This window comes from Schistocerca serialis, chromosome 1 (genome assembly GCF_023864345.2).
Source record: "Schistocerca serialis cubense isolate TAMUIC-IGC-003099 chromosome 1, iqSchSeri2.2, whole genome shotgun sequence".
Taxonomy (NCBI): Eukaryota; Metazoa; Arthropoda; class Insecta; order Orthoptera; family Acrididae; genus Schistocerca; species Schistocerca serialis.
In genome coordinates, this window is record NC_064638.1 from 1,190,411,342 (window position 1) to 1,190,425,712 (window position 14,371).

Below are 14,371 nucleotides of genomic sequence, written 5' to 3' on the forward strand. Positions count from 1 at the left end.
ACGGTGTGTGGCGGAAGGTACCCTGAGTACCCCTATCGGCTCTCCCTTCTATTCCAGTCTCGTATTGTTAGTATGTGTGGGCTCTAATTTCTCTGATTTTATCCTCATGGTCTCTTCGCGAGATATACGTAGGAGGGAGCAATATACTGCTTGACTCCTCGGTGAAGGTATGTTCTCGAAACTTTAACAAAAGCCCGTACCGAGCTACTGAGCGTCTCTCATGCAGAGTCTTCCACTGGAGTTTATCTATCATCTCCGTAACGCTTTCGCGATTACTAAATGATCCTGTAACGAAGCGCGCTGCTCTCCGTTGGATCTTCTCTATCTCTTCTATCAACCCTATCTGGTACGAATCCCACACTGCTTAGCAGTATTCAAGCAGTGGGCGAACAAGTGTACTGTAACCTACCTTGATCTCCTTAGTGTTTTATTTAGTTATTCGAATAATATGTCTTGGAAAAGCTGCCAGGGCTGAACTTGCTGGAACGAAATTTTGTAAATGACGACCTTGGTGAAATGATATCACTTTCATACAATGGTTCCAGGCAAAATTCCTCCCATCTATCTTCACCAAAGCTAGATGTGTCTATTATGCCATCCCAAATTTATCCCTCATTATTTACAGTTGTGAGTGATAAGAGGAATTTCTCAAAAATTAAATCTTTTCAGCTGTTTACGCATGCTAGTTTAAATGATTGTAAAACAGACTGACTTATATACATAACCTTAAACAACTAAGTATCTCGAAAAATACACATTGCATAAAATAATATTCCAGATGAAAATTTAATATTTTCGAAGCGGAGATATGTCTGTGCTAAAATTGCCTACCTCTTAAAATCTGCCCCTCAACTTTTTATTTTCAAACGAGAACAAGCTATTTTTATTGAAGATTCGGGATCTACGTCAAAAATTACCTACGATTTGTCTGAAACCTTTTTCATTCGTTGCAAATGGCGCTGTGGTTGGCGCGAGGATTCCGGCAATTGGGCGGAACAACATTCTGAAATAGGCCACCCTGATGGTGAGATTGGAGGGATCTCTGTGAAATCAAGCCTCCATACGCTGCGGATACTCACAGAAATCAATCCCGAGAGGAAAAGAAAACTACATTACGTTAAATGAAGCTTATTTGTCAGAATTTTAAATGTATAAACTTAAGAGTTTTATTGTATACTCAAATTTGTAAAACTAAATTAAATTTGTACAACAATATCAGCTGTTGAGGGTGAGGAAGGTTACAGTTCCATCGAAAATATGAAGTAGAATTAACTCAGCCGGTTCTTAAGTTCTTACAGCGCCATCTACCACGACTAGGGGAAATTTATTTGGCAAATCCTAAGTATTTTCTGGTGTGGGTGTCCCATTTGAAAATAAAAAATAGACCCCACTATGGCTAGGCGGGGAAGGGGGGGGGGGGGGACTGTTAGCTGCTGCCCAGTTTTAGCAAAGGCGGATTTACCCTTTGAAAATATTAACTTTCCATCTGGAACTTTTTTTTCGTGCTATGTCTATTTTTCGAGACGCAAGGTTTGCCAAGTTAAAGCAAGCACCATATATATTCCTTCTTGTCCTGGTCATCACCTCAATATAATTTGCAGTTTTTCAGTTATAACGCTGGCAACAATCAAAGGCAACCGTTTTAGATAATACGTTAAAGACACAAAGCGTCATTAAAACTGAGCAGCAATTGCGTCAAAATTAATGTTGTAAGGGGTTGCACATTCTAATTAGGAATTAAATTGAGGGTCTGTAATTGAAGTCCGTCATTAAAACTGAGCAGCAATTGCGTCAAAATTAATGTTGTAAGGGGTTGCACATTCTAATTAGGAATTAAATTGAGGGTCTGTAATTGAAGTCCGTCATTAAAACTGAGCAGCAATTGCGTCAAAATTAATGTTGTAAGGGGTTGCACATTCTAATTAGGAATTAAATTGAGGGTCTGTAATTGAAGTAATTAATTTCAGTTTTATAAATTTATATTTTAATGTGTCGATTTTGAACGCTGTCCTCGGAAAACCATATACCGTTAAAAGCTTCGCTGAATCGCTTTAATCGCGGTATGAAATGAAATTCTTTTGCTGCGATGACAATACATACGCGTTTCATGTATTTTCAAACGCTGTGATTTTTTTTTCGGCGTGAATGCCCAATAACGGAGGAGTACTTTGTCAATGGCTCTTGTAAAAATTCAAATCCTTTAATCAGTTTCATTTGAGCCTCTTCTATAGAATAGGATTATCCTGTAAGCCGATTGTGCTGCGTGTGAATATTGTCGCTTTGGTTCGTTCGCCAAATTTTGTGCTTCCAATCTCCACCATATTTAATTTAATTTATTTATACGTGATTTTTTATCTTCGACAATGAATGCAGTTTAAACGGTATCGTTGTTTCATATGCTTTGATGTTCCACAACCAGAAAACAGTTTCACGTAAACGCACATAATTAATTATAAAGATATAAAGAAAATATGCTATTTATTTCTTTTCGGAATAACTATCTGTTTGCACGTAAATGGTATACAGGGAGAACATTAATAAAATCGACAAACTCCTGGGACGGATTCCTGACGGGAAATGGAAGAACAAAGGTCCTATTAACGTGTGTCGGGAAATGGACGGTCTGCGTGCAACGACGACAAATCGTCCCCGAACACAGCACAGAGGTGCATCGCACCAACGTCACAACATGTCTTCGAAGTGGCCTCAATGGGATGCAATGCACATGTTCACACGTCCATCATGGATTGCCGAAATCTTTCGCGTATTCCAACCTCTCTCCGAGTAACATCACAGGTGTTGTGAATACGCTGTTGAAAGGTCTCCACATCAGGAATTCGTTCAGCATATACAACCCTTTCCAGATGCTCCCAGCGGTAAAAAATCCAGAGTGTTCACGGCCGGTGATCTGGTAGGCCATGCTACACGGCCTCCGCGACCTATCCAGGATCCGGAGATAATGTTACTGAGGTCGCGACGAACTCTAATGCGGAAGTGGGGTGGTGCTCCGTCGCGCAGAAAGAGTATAACCTGTCGATTAGCCAATGGCACATTATAAAGTAGCCCAGGCAAGGTATTCAGAAGGAAGTTAAGGTACGTTTTTGGACGCGTTGTGGAACCGGTCCACGTACGTGGTCGCCAAGAATCCCTGCCCACACGTTGATGCTAAACCGATGCTGATGAGACGGCTCAACTATTCCCCTAGGATTGTCCGTAGCCGAGAGCTGACGATTATGCAGACTGATGATGCCAATTGTGGTAAAGGGCGTAACCTGTTTCACGTTACTAGTCATTTCTATTCCTGTTCCACTCGCAAATAGACGGAGGAAAAAAAGACTATATGCCTCCCTAATTTCTCGTATCTTAGTGATCCTTAGGTGCAATGTACGTTGGCGATATTAGAGTCGTTCGACAATCAGATTCAAATGCCGGTTCTCTAAATTTTCTCAATAGCGTTTCTCGAAAAGAACGTCACCCTCCGTCCAGGGATTCCCATCTGAATTCCCGAAGCATTTCCGTAACACTTACGTGTAGTTCGATACTATCGGTAACAAATCTAGGAGCCCACCACTGAACTGCTTCTACGTTCTTTTTCAGTCCGACCAAGTACGGATCCCAAACACTCGAGCAGTACTCAACAACAGTTCGCACCAGCGTCCTATACGCGGTCTCCTTTAAATGTGAACCTCTCTTTCCTAAAATTCTCCCAATAAACCGAAATATACCATTCGCCTTCTCTGCCACAGTTCTCACTTTCTCGTTCCATTCCATATCTCCTTCCAACGTATTTAATCGACTTGACTGAGTCAAGCAGGCCACTAGTAATACTGTGTCCGAATATTAAAGGTTTGATCTTCCTATTCATCGGCATTAACTTAGGTTTTTTCACTTTTATGGCAAACTGCCACTCATCACTCCAGACGAAAATTTTGTCTAAGTCAGTTTGTAGCTTCCTAGAGTCAAACAACTTCGACACCTTACCGTACCCCACGGCACCATCAGCAGACAACCGCAGGTTGCTACCAAATCACTTATGTATGTAGGGAACAATAGGAGTTCTATCACACTTCCTAGGGGTACTCCTGATGATACGTTTGTATCTGAATAACACACGCCCTCGAAGACAACATACTGGGTTCTATCATTTAAGAAGTCCTCGAGACACTCACATATCGATCTCCTCGTACCTTCGCTAACAACCTACAATGGCTCACCGTGTCAAATGCTTCCTGGAAACTGGAAATATTGAATCTGCCTGTTGCCATTCGTGCATAGTTCGCAGTATATCACGTGAGAAAAGGGCAAGCTCAGTTTCGCACGAGCGATGCTCTGTAATTCCATACTTCGTCGGTAAAATGAACTGGCTACAGAAATCCCATTATTGTGAAGGTCTGGTGCAAAAACCATCTACAAAATCCTCCCCGCGCAGAGAAATCAGCTGCTGACAACCCTAGCATTCGTTGCAGGTTTTAGGGCTAGTGGCGGTTATCATGCAGTATCATGTTGGCGGTCCACATCCCTGGAGCTGGAACTACCGTTCATCTGAATATCCTGTAGAATCCAATCCTCTAAATCTGGTGTGAGCGCAGTCCGCCGCCTTCCTCTAAGTTCGTTTGAAACGATCCACGATCACAAGTACGGCCAAGAAAGGACTATAAATGTTGCCCGATGTTGTTGGTGCCTGTGATGGTACCTGTTTTGTTGCCTCTCACCGTTTCCATCTGCCTCACCGTACACAAACACCGTCTCTCTTTGTTCCCGACATGAATATCGGATCATTCTACTGCTTACAGTATGCTGCGTCAATCGCAAAACCTGCAACACGCAAGGGGCACGCTGCATGTGGCAGAAGAGCTTTCATTCGTCAGCGCCATCTACCGTGGCAATGCTGCATTTCCGCACACATATCCACGCAATCTCTTTTCCTCCATTTCCAGTCAGTACCCATCCCTACAGTTTCTCGGTTTTATTAATGTTTTCGCTGCATATGATTTATACCAAATAAAATTTAGCACCCACTTTATTTATACGCTAGATCTCTCACTCCAAAAAATCTGGAAAGAAAGCGACACATGTCAGTTGTGTAGCCTGCAATTTACGTACTATTAGAAGAGCGCTTGACATGCAGGAGTAAGGGCGGGAGTGTATAACACATTGTGAGTACCATTCCTTATTCTTAACGCTAAGCTATTTCGAAAACATATTACCACTGACCCCCAGAGTTCGGAAAAAAATGATTTTCCTACAATTATCCACATAGGTTTCTATCACACTCTGATACACATATTACAAGTACATGGTACAACCAAAAATGTAAATGTGGAATAGGACTTCATTATTTACTATGACAGAATACTGTAGTGACGGATTTCGGTCTTACATTTTGAAGACTGTAAAAGATACACTGAAATATATCACTGTCTGGGACACGACAGAATTTGTTTTTCCTAATCACTTTCTATCTAATACTTACATTATCTGCAGATCCAATGCGCAGAAACTGGTGCAGTCGTAAACGGAAATTGAAGTTACATGCATACAAGAAAACATCTTTCTATCTTTCTTTGAAAACGTCTTTTCGGGATATTGTGCACGAAAATGGTCTCTGTGTCAGATTTAAACTCACTGTAAGAAGTAAATGCAGAGATCGTACAGACGTTTACTTTGTTAAATAATGCCCATTGTTCCCTAATAAATTATTTATTAAATAATGTTCTTGTTTCTTTTTTCTGACGGGAAATTTTCTTTTGTCTATCTGATGACTGTAAAGTGTTTTAGCGCCACTATCCATTGTTACATTTAATGTTTAAAGTAGTTTCAAGAGACTAATGAATATTGATCATTGTTACTTATCAACTTTTGTATATATTAGATCTCGCAAGTGTCGATTTACTTGTTGCAATTGAAGTTCGAAAGCCTGAATTTAATATGGAATGAAAAAACTGAATATTTTATGGGGCCTACGTTTTATGTACACTGAAATGATCCTGTATAGCTCCCAATGTGTATTACTCAATACTCAAACAGTAATGACTATTTGTTTCTTGAAAGCACTTCTCTCTCTCTTTCCCTAAAACACACACACACACACACACACACACACACACACACACACACACACGCTCACAAACCTAAATTCTTCTATGGGTTAGAAGACGTTGTCAGATAGATATGATTTCATTTTTAGTGTTTCAGATAATTTGACAATCCATTAGGTTCTGAATACAACTTGCTAATAAAGATTCTTTCAGTTGCCATCGTCTCCCTTTTTGCGGTCTTCAGTTTTACATTAAATATTGCAGTGTATTACTGTATTGTGTCTTACATTGCGCTACACTCACGTTACGTCAAGATTATTAGAACCTTATGAGAGCTGTATAGACGCACATGTATTAATGTAAACGTGTCGTTTTAATGTTTACTTACCACATCTACAAGAAAAGAAAGGCTATTCTTAATCTTATTTACATTTTATTTGCGTTTCAGTTTCAGTACAAACTGTCACATAGAATGCGGTGTTATTGTTCTTTGAGCGCCATTTTGATGGCAGCTGATTAATTTGCCTTGTTGCCGGTGACTGCGTCACCACATTGTGCAACTACACGTGGCATTGGTATGTACTATAGATTTGTGCTGTAAATTTGACATTGTATTGATGTTTTAAAATATTTGGTATGTATCACACATGTACAGTATACTACTGTATTTGAACCCTATTAATTGTGAGCACTTATCGTTTTGCAATCTAATGAAATAACGTGGATCCCATGGTGACTTCTTTTTCTTACGAAAATATTTTTGCAATATGTGCAAAGAACTGCACATCCTATGTTTATACTTTTCTTCTCATGACAGATCCGATGAAGACAGTAACGGCACAATCAACATCAAAAATAGTAAAGTGCTGCTAAGCCCGAAAAATTATTTTGGTTTGTGAAAGGTTTTTATATCTCACTCCCCCCTGTACCAGTCTAGAGTCTCGTCCACAGAGGAATAATGAAAAATCAATTCTGTGTAAGTGTTGTTTTCAATACGTAATGGTAAAAATCACCTCATGTCCAAATTAGTTTTGCTTCTCTCAGTAACTTTCAGGTAATGATCCTAAGCACTTTTGCTTTTAATACAGGAACTATGTGTTAGTGAGAGACAGTTTCTTACCAGAACACTCTAAATTTAGATCTATGTTGCTCCTGACAAACTATTGTTCCAGTACTTGCTTTATTGTCCTCCTGTTTCGTGTCGTGTTTGCAAATCAGATTTTGTGACTACGTAAAGCCATACACAGTAGTTAATTTCGCTAATGAACAGTGTAATAACTTGGTACCTCTTTCCCTAATTATGATGACGACTCTTTTATTCATTTAGGTAACTACAGTCTACTTTAAAACCACCATCTCAAATTAAATGTAAAGAACGTGTTTTGTAGGTCCTTCGTCATTTTTTTGAGTGTTTATAACATGTTTAACGTCAATGTTGTTGACAAAGGTTTCGCAACTGAAGAACTGTTTCTCTGTAATCTTATGCTGTGTTGGATTCCCTGATGCCAGGGTAAGCCTGCCAACCATTCAGAGAATGAGACTGCTTAAACGCTGCGGCATAGTGGGTCTTCGGTAATGGCATTCATTTGGAATGGCTGATAAATTAATTTTCTTTATAGGGTTTTTCTTCTCGGGGCTGCCTTCTGACATTGGGACTGTCTAACATGTAGCTCACATATCTGGATCAAGTTTTATAAGGACATTCTGTAATGAAACTAAAGGTACAAGGATTTCGGTGTTTTGGTAGACACTTCTTAGTTTTAGAAAAGTTCGACGCCAAAGTCATGACGGAAAATAGTAGTTTCAACGCTAAACAACCACAGATCGTCTAGAAACAAACTTTTTTTTTAATAAACCATTATGCGGTTCAATATTAATAATGTTCGGATGAATAACGTTTTTATGTTTTCATGCTGTAGCTTGGTTTCCCATCATTCAGTACGTCTAGCAAAGCGAGGTCGGTGTTCGAGCAGCCAGCGCATTACGTTACCAAACAACTGGTATGTATCTGATGCTTCGTCGTGGCTTTCCTTTCTTTCGGTATTTTTTCGGTGTATCTGATAATATTTAGTTGATAGGAATACATTTCTTTCCTTTTTATCTAAAACATCGGGAGGTGAGATTAATAATCAAATAAGTACATGTAATTAATCGGCAGTTGTCTTTATCGCGTTGAATGGCGCACTAGTTTACGATGCTGAACCGACCTGCGGCGTGAAAGTGATAACACCGAAATGTGCGTCTGTGTATCAACGGAGTGACGTTTACTCTTTCCAACAGGTAAGGAATTTCATGACAGACCTTAAAATCATGCGACATCACGGCAGAGCAGGGATATAATAGACAGGGAGGGTGCCACCCAAAATTCATGTGTTATTCGATAACCAGTCAAAAAAAAATCTGAGGTCATCAGTCCCCAAGAACTTAGAACTACTTAAACGTAACTAACCTCAGGTAATCACACACAGCCGATCGCGCAGTTCCAGACTGAAGCGCCTAGAACCGCTCGGCCACCACGGATGGCGATTACCAGTACACACCTGTCTCTCAAAATATGTGTTCACACTGAAGAGCAAGAGAAAATAGTGCATCTGCCTAATATCGTGTAAGGTTCCCGCTAGCACGCGTAAGTGCTGCAACAAGACGTGGCATGGACTTGACTAATGTATGAAGTAGTGTTGGAGGGAACTGACGCAATGAATCCTTTATGGCTGTCCATAAATCCGTAAGATTACGGGGAGCTGTAGATCGCTTCTGAACAGCACGTTGCAAGGTACCCCAGACATACTCAATAATGTTCATGTCTGGGGATTTTGGTGGCCAGTGGAAGCGTTTAAACTCAGAAGAGTCGAACCACTCTGTAGCAGTTCTCGACGTCTGGGGTGTCTCAGTGTCCTGTTGGAATTGCCAAAGTCCGTCGGAATGCACAATGGCAATTAGTGGATGCAGGTGGTCAGACAGGATGTTTACGTACGTGTCACCTGTCAGAGTCGTATCTAGACGTATCAGCGATCCCATATCACTCCAACAGTCCAAGACACACACCATTACAGAGCCTCCATTAGCTCGAACAGCCCCTCCCGAAATGCAAGGTGCATGGATTCATGAGGTTGTCTCCATATCCGTACACGTCCATCCGCTCGATACAATTTGAAACGGGCCTCGTCCAACCAGGCAACATGTTTTCAGTCATCAGCAGCCCAATGTCTGTGTTGATGAGCCCAGGTGAGGCGTAAAGCTTTGTGCTGTGCAGTCATCAAGGGTAAACGAGTTACTTCGGCTCCGAAAGCCCATATCGATGATGTTTCGGTCGCACGCTCACACTTGTTGATGCCCTAGCATTGAAATCTGCAGCAATTTGAAGAAAGGTTGCACTTGTGTCACGTTGAACGATTCTCTTCAGTCGTCGTTGGTCCCGTTCTTGCAGGATCTTCCTCTGGCCGCAGCGAATTCGGAGATTTCTTGTTTTGCCGGATTCCTGATATTCACGGTACACTCGTGAATTGGTCGTACGGGAAAATTCCCACTTTATCACTACCTAGGAGATACTGTGCCCCATCGATCGCACGCCGACTCACCACGTTCTACCTCATTTAAACTTTGATAACCTACCATTGTAGCAGCAGTAACCGATCTAACAACTCCGCCAGACACTTGTTGTCTTATATAGGCGTTGCCCACCGCAGTGCCGTAACCTGCGTGTTTTCATATGTATGTGTTCAAATATGCCTGCTTAAACCAGTTCCTTTGGCGCTTCAGTGTGTATGCTTGGTACAGATCTGTTTTAAACTACGAGAAACAGTCATGTTTTGTTAATTTTATCCGTTTCTGTCAGTGTTTCTTCAGTGACTGTGTTACGTAAGTAAAATAAAGAATGATCGCCTTCAATCACAATCGAGATTTTATTTCACTGCACAATGCATTTCGAGCTCTGGGGTCTTATTTTCAGATGGTTTTTCAGTGTACATTGACGATTTTTCCAGGTTTAGTTTAATTCTTGTCCTGGTAAGATTACAATGGTGTAGCACCATTATAATGGTATATTACCATTTTAACCTTACTGAGACCAGAGTTAACTTAAATTTTGGAGAGTAATCAATGTTGACCGCCAAAGCACCCGAAAATCAGCTCCCAGGGATCGAAATGTATCGTGCGGTGAAGTAAAACCACGATTGTGACGGAAGGAGATCTTTTTTATTTTACGAAAGTTATGTTTCCTATGAACGATGTATTCCAAAACAATGCAGTGCAGGGAGATTTCGTTCGTGTGCTCTACATGGTGCGAGACGTAATAATGTTTTGCCTGTTTCTGTTATTAAGTTTCACGGCACTGATTGCGAAAGCGCTCACCAACAGACGATTAGTAAAGATTACGCAATAATATATACTTTAGGTGTATTTTTGTTGTGTATCACGATGAAAATAAGTGGCAATTCGTTGAGATTATACTAATTTGATGACTTATTGATCAAACCTCCGAATATTTTAATTAAAAAAAGTAAGGCAAAATTTTCCGATTACCAAAATACTATCGGATATAACGAAAGAATATCAACTGAAAATATGTCACTACGGAGAGTAGAACACGGACCAAGTGTTCGGTATTCTGCGGCCTTGACCACTTTTAATTTTTTCCTATTTCGTTCGTCATCGTTTTCGGCATTTGGTCTTGGCCGACGGCACATAATAGGCCTTCAAGTATACAGTTGAATACTTCACCTTTTTTTTCTATTAGTACAGAGAGCAGCCAGCCATCAGACTTAGCACTGAGCTACCGTGCCGACACTCCTCGAGAGCCAACGTCACTCTGGTAGACATACTCAACGATGGCTACGCAGGCTAAAGCTAGATAAGAGAAGTAAGTGTATTATTGACACGAACATTATTAACTTCGGACCCCATATCGTGTTAATAGGAAATGTTTGTTTATAGACGATCTTTAGATATGTAGCAATGAAATTACGATTTTCGATCATCAGCTTCGAGCTCGATTTTATCAAACACTAGGAAGTGCCTAGCAAAAAGCATTCGGAACTTGATCACAATCGGTAACCCACATGTCAGAGTCCCTGCTTGTAAGAGCACTGATGTCGGACCGCTCGTTCACTTTTTCCATCGGACGGCAGCTCCCAGGAACGCACGGCCGCTGCTCCGGGGTAATTGCGCGGGCAGCCAACGTCCTGAAGAGACTGCAGTCGACAGCGCGGGTTTTAGGCGCGTCACGTGACGTGACAGCGCCTCGACGCCGGACGCTAATTGGACGCTGCACCGTCGCGGCGGCGGCAGTGGCGGAGGCGGCGGCAGAGGTGGAGGCGGCTATTAGCCTGGGCGAGGCAGCAAGGCGGCGCTGTGGTGGCGGGATGCGTGCGGGGGCGGAATCAATATCCCGGGGCGAAGGCTTAGCGGCTTCACGCGGGAGGATTTCCAAATCTGGTAGAAACACAAGAAAGAGCGAGCAGTTGTGTTACAATTGGTAAGCGTGAGTTTCTTGTTCTCCTTAGACTTTTACCACTAGAGGTTTCTCGTCTTTTCGGTTACTCCAATCTACATCTACATCTACATGGATACTCTGCAAATCACATTTAAGTGCCTGGCAGAGGGTTCATCGAACCACCTTCACAATTCTCTGTTATTCTAATCTCGTATAGCGCGCGGGAAGTATGAGCACACATATCTTTCCGTACGAGCTCTAATTTCCGTTAATTTGCCTTGGTGATCGTTCCTCCCTATGTAAGTCGGTGTCAACAAAATATTTTCGCATTCGGAGGAGAAAGTTGGAATTTCGTGAGAAGATTCCGTCGCAACGAAAAAGGCCTTTCTTTTAATGATGTCCATCCCAAATCCTGTATCATTTCTATGACACTCTGCCATATTTCGCGCTAATACAAAACGTGCTGCCTTTCTTTTAACTTTTTCGATGTACTCAGTCAGTCCTATCTGGTAAGGATCCCACATCGCGCAACAGTATTCTAAAACAGGACGGACAAGCGTGGTGTAGGCAGTCTCCTTAGTAGATCTACTACACTTTCTAAGTGTCCTGCCAATGAAACGCAGTCTGTGGTTAGCCTTTCCCTCAACATTTTCTACGCGTTCCTTCCGATTTAAGTTGCTGGTAATTGTAGTTCCTGGGTGACTTAACCCATACACGGAATTCCCGTTTATGTCCTACAGTTTCACGACGTTTGCAGTAGAAATGTTAGACTAAAAAGACTGAATTCAGTACAGTTTACTCAAGTATAACACTATATCATGTATCATTTAAATATTACGTTTCGAACACTTAGAAGCAGATTTATGAGGAACATATATCCAGTTACGGATGTATCTGTTTTCTCTCTGTTCGTTCGCAACCTCACAGAAATCACATCTGGCAGCTGCCAGCCCAGGGCTGTCTCAGCGTATCTTCATTGAAACCGCAAAAAATCTCTGTAGGAGATAATCCGCATACGCGTGAAGCACGAGCCAGCAAAAGGTGTTTAAAACATGCGTGTGTTTGGCTTTTGAAGAGGTACGCTTACTCAATGTAAAAGAGGTTTAGTGCACTGGTACAGCACTGTCGTTTCCGTCTGAGGAAATTATGTCGTAAATGAGTGTAGCAGCGGTCGTGCTGCACAATGGAACGGCTCGGGTACGCAGTAATCCCACAGGGGGTTTGTGGTATCTGTGGCCAAGAGATACGCCCCAGCGATGAGCTTCGGTAAAGGCCACCCATCCGTACGGCTGCGGTAGCCGGCGTAAGCAGTCGTTTGATGCGGGAGGATATGCGAGCCCGATTACTGTGGCAGAAGCTGCCTGATGATGACGGGCGACTAGCAGCCGAGACGTTGGGAGTATTTTATACCAAGACGAGGGAAAACACAACCAGAAATATTTCGTAGAATAAGGTCATGTATCTGTCTAGCTTAGTTAAATACTATGTGCGTTGAAGTAATTATCAGATTTTGTAGTTTCAAGCATTGTACAGGTCCAATTTGCGATAGATTTTCGGTTGTGTTCGGAAATATGGCGGAAAGTATCTGTATAATCTTAGCTCTGCTACGTATTTAGTCTGTTATCAGGTGTATAAAAAGCTGCACGAGTCTCGTCAGTATTGGCGATTACTGATTTTGTAAAATTGGATAGCAAAATTTTTACTAAGTATATCGCACAATCTTATAATCACGGCATCCACAGCTGATATAACTATACATACTGAAAGGAACACTAAAATTAAAATGTACTGAAGTGTTGAAATGCTGATAATATTGACTGAAAGTCCAGCTGTTTTATTGTAGTCTCTCAGCGACTGGAACAAGTGGTTGTATTTATGGGTAAAAATTTTTTATACCTAAATTTATAAGAACCGTACTACCGGACAATTAGGTATAGAGTTGTTGATATTAAAAATTAAAATCATGTTATATTAATTAATAACAAAAGGTATGACCCACTGTCCTAAAATAATAGGTCTTATGTCCCATGTTATTCAAACTTTTTTTAGATGGTGACTATCAACAGCCTCAAGTAATGTATAAAATGCATGTTTGATCATCAGCTGCTTTAATTTTAAACCCAAATATTGACCGGTTTCAGTCATGGAACCATCTTCATGGATAATGGTTAAAATGGTTTAAGACACAATATCACTTCCGTCATTGCATAAATAATGTGTCCAGTACTTTATGAATATACAGTACTATGAGTATTAAACTTGTTACTAAAATGTTTGCTTCTAAACGTCCTGTATCGTAAACTGATATTCATGACAAGCACTACACATTATTTATGTACTGAAAACTCTAATGTGGTCGCTTAAACCATTTTGAACCCTTGACCGTGAAGATGGTCCATGACTGAAACCGGTCGATAATTGGGTTTAAAATAAAAGCGGATGATGGTAAAACATGCAATTTATACGTTATCTAAGTGGCTTAATGAGTGTTCGTAGGAGCAATGAGGAACACTACTGATGCAACCATCAACGGAAATCATACTTAATAAAATCAGCTTTCACTGATAATTTACGGTCGCAGAGTGCAAGATGGCTCTAAAATAAAAGTCTTATAAAAGTAACTGTGGAAAATATCTAACAGGTGCAGTAAGAAGACCCACATGAAAGAAAAAACGACACAATAATGTCAGAGTCACTTGTTGTAACGTGAAACTGTCTAGACTGTTGAGGATCAGAAATCTGACATGACATCGCAGAATACACCAGTGTAAACCAGAAATGGTAGGTATACTCCTCAAATGAAGTACATGCAAAGCGGAATTCATCATCGTCCTCAAAAATACGAAGGAAACGGGAGATAATGGCCAGAAAAATATGTGTGAAATCTTATGGGTCTTAACTC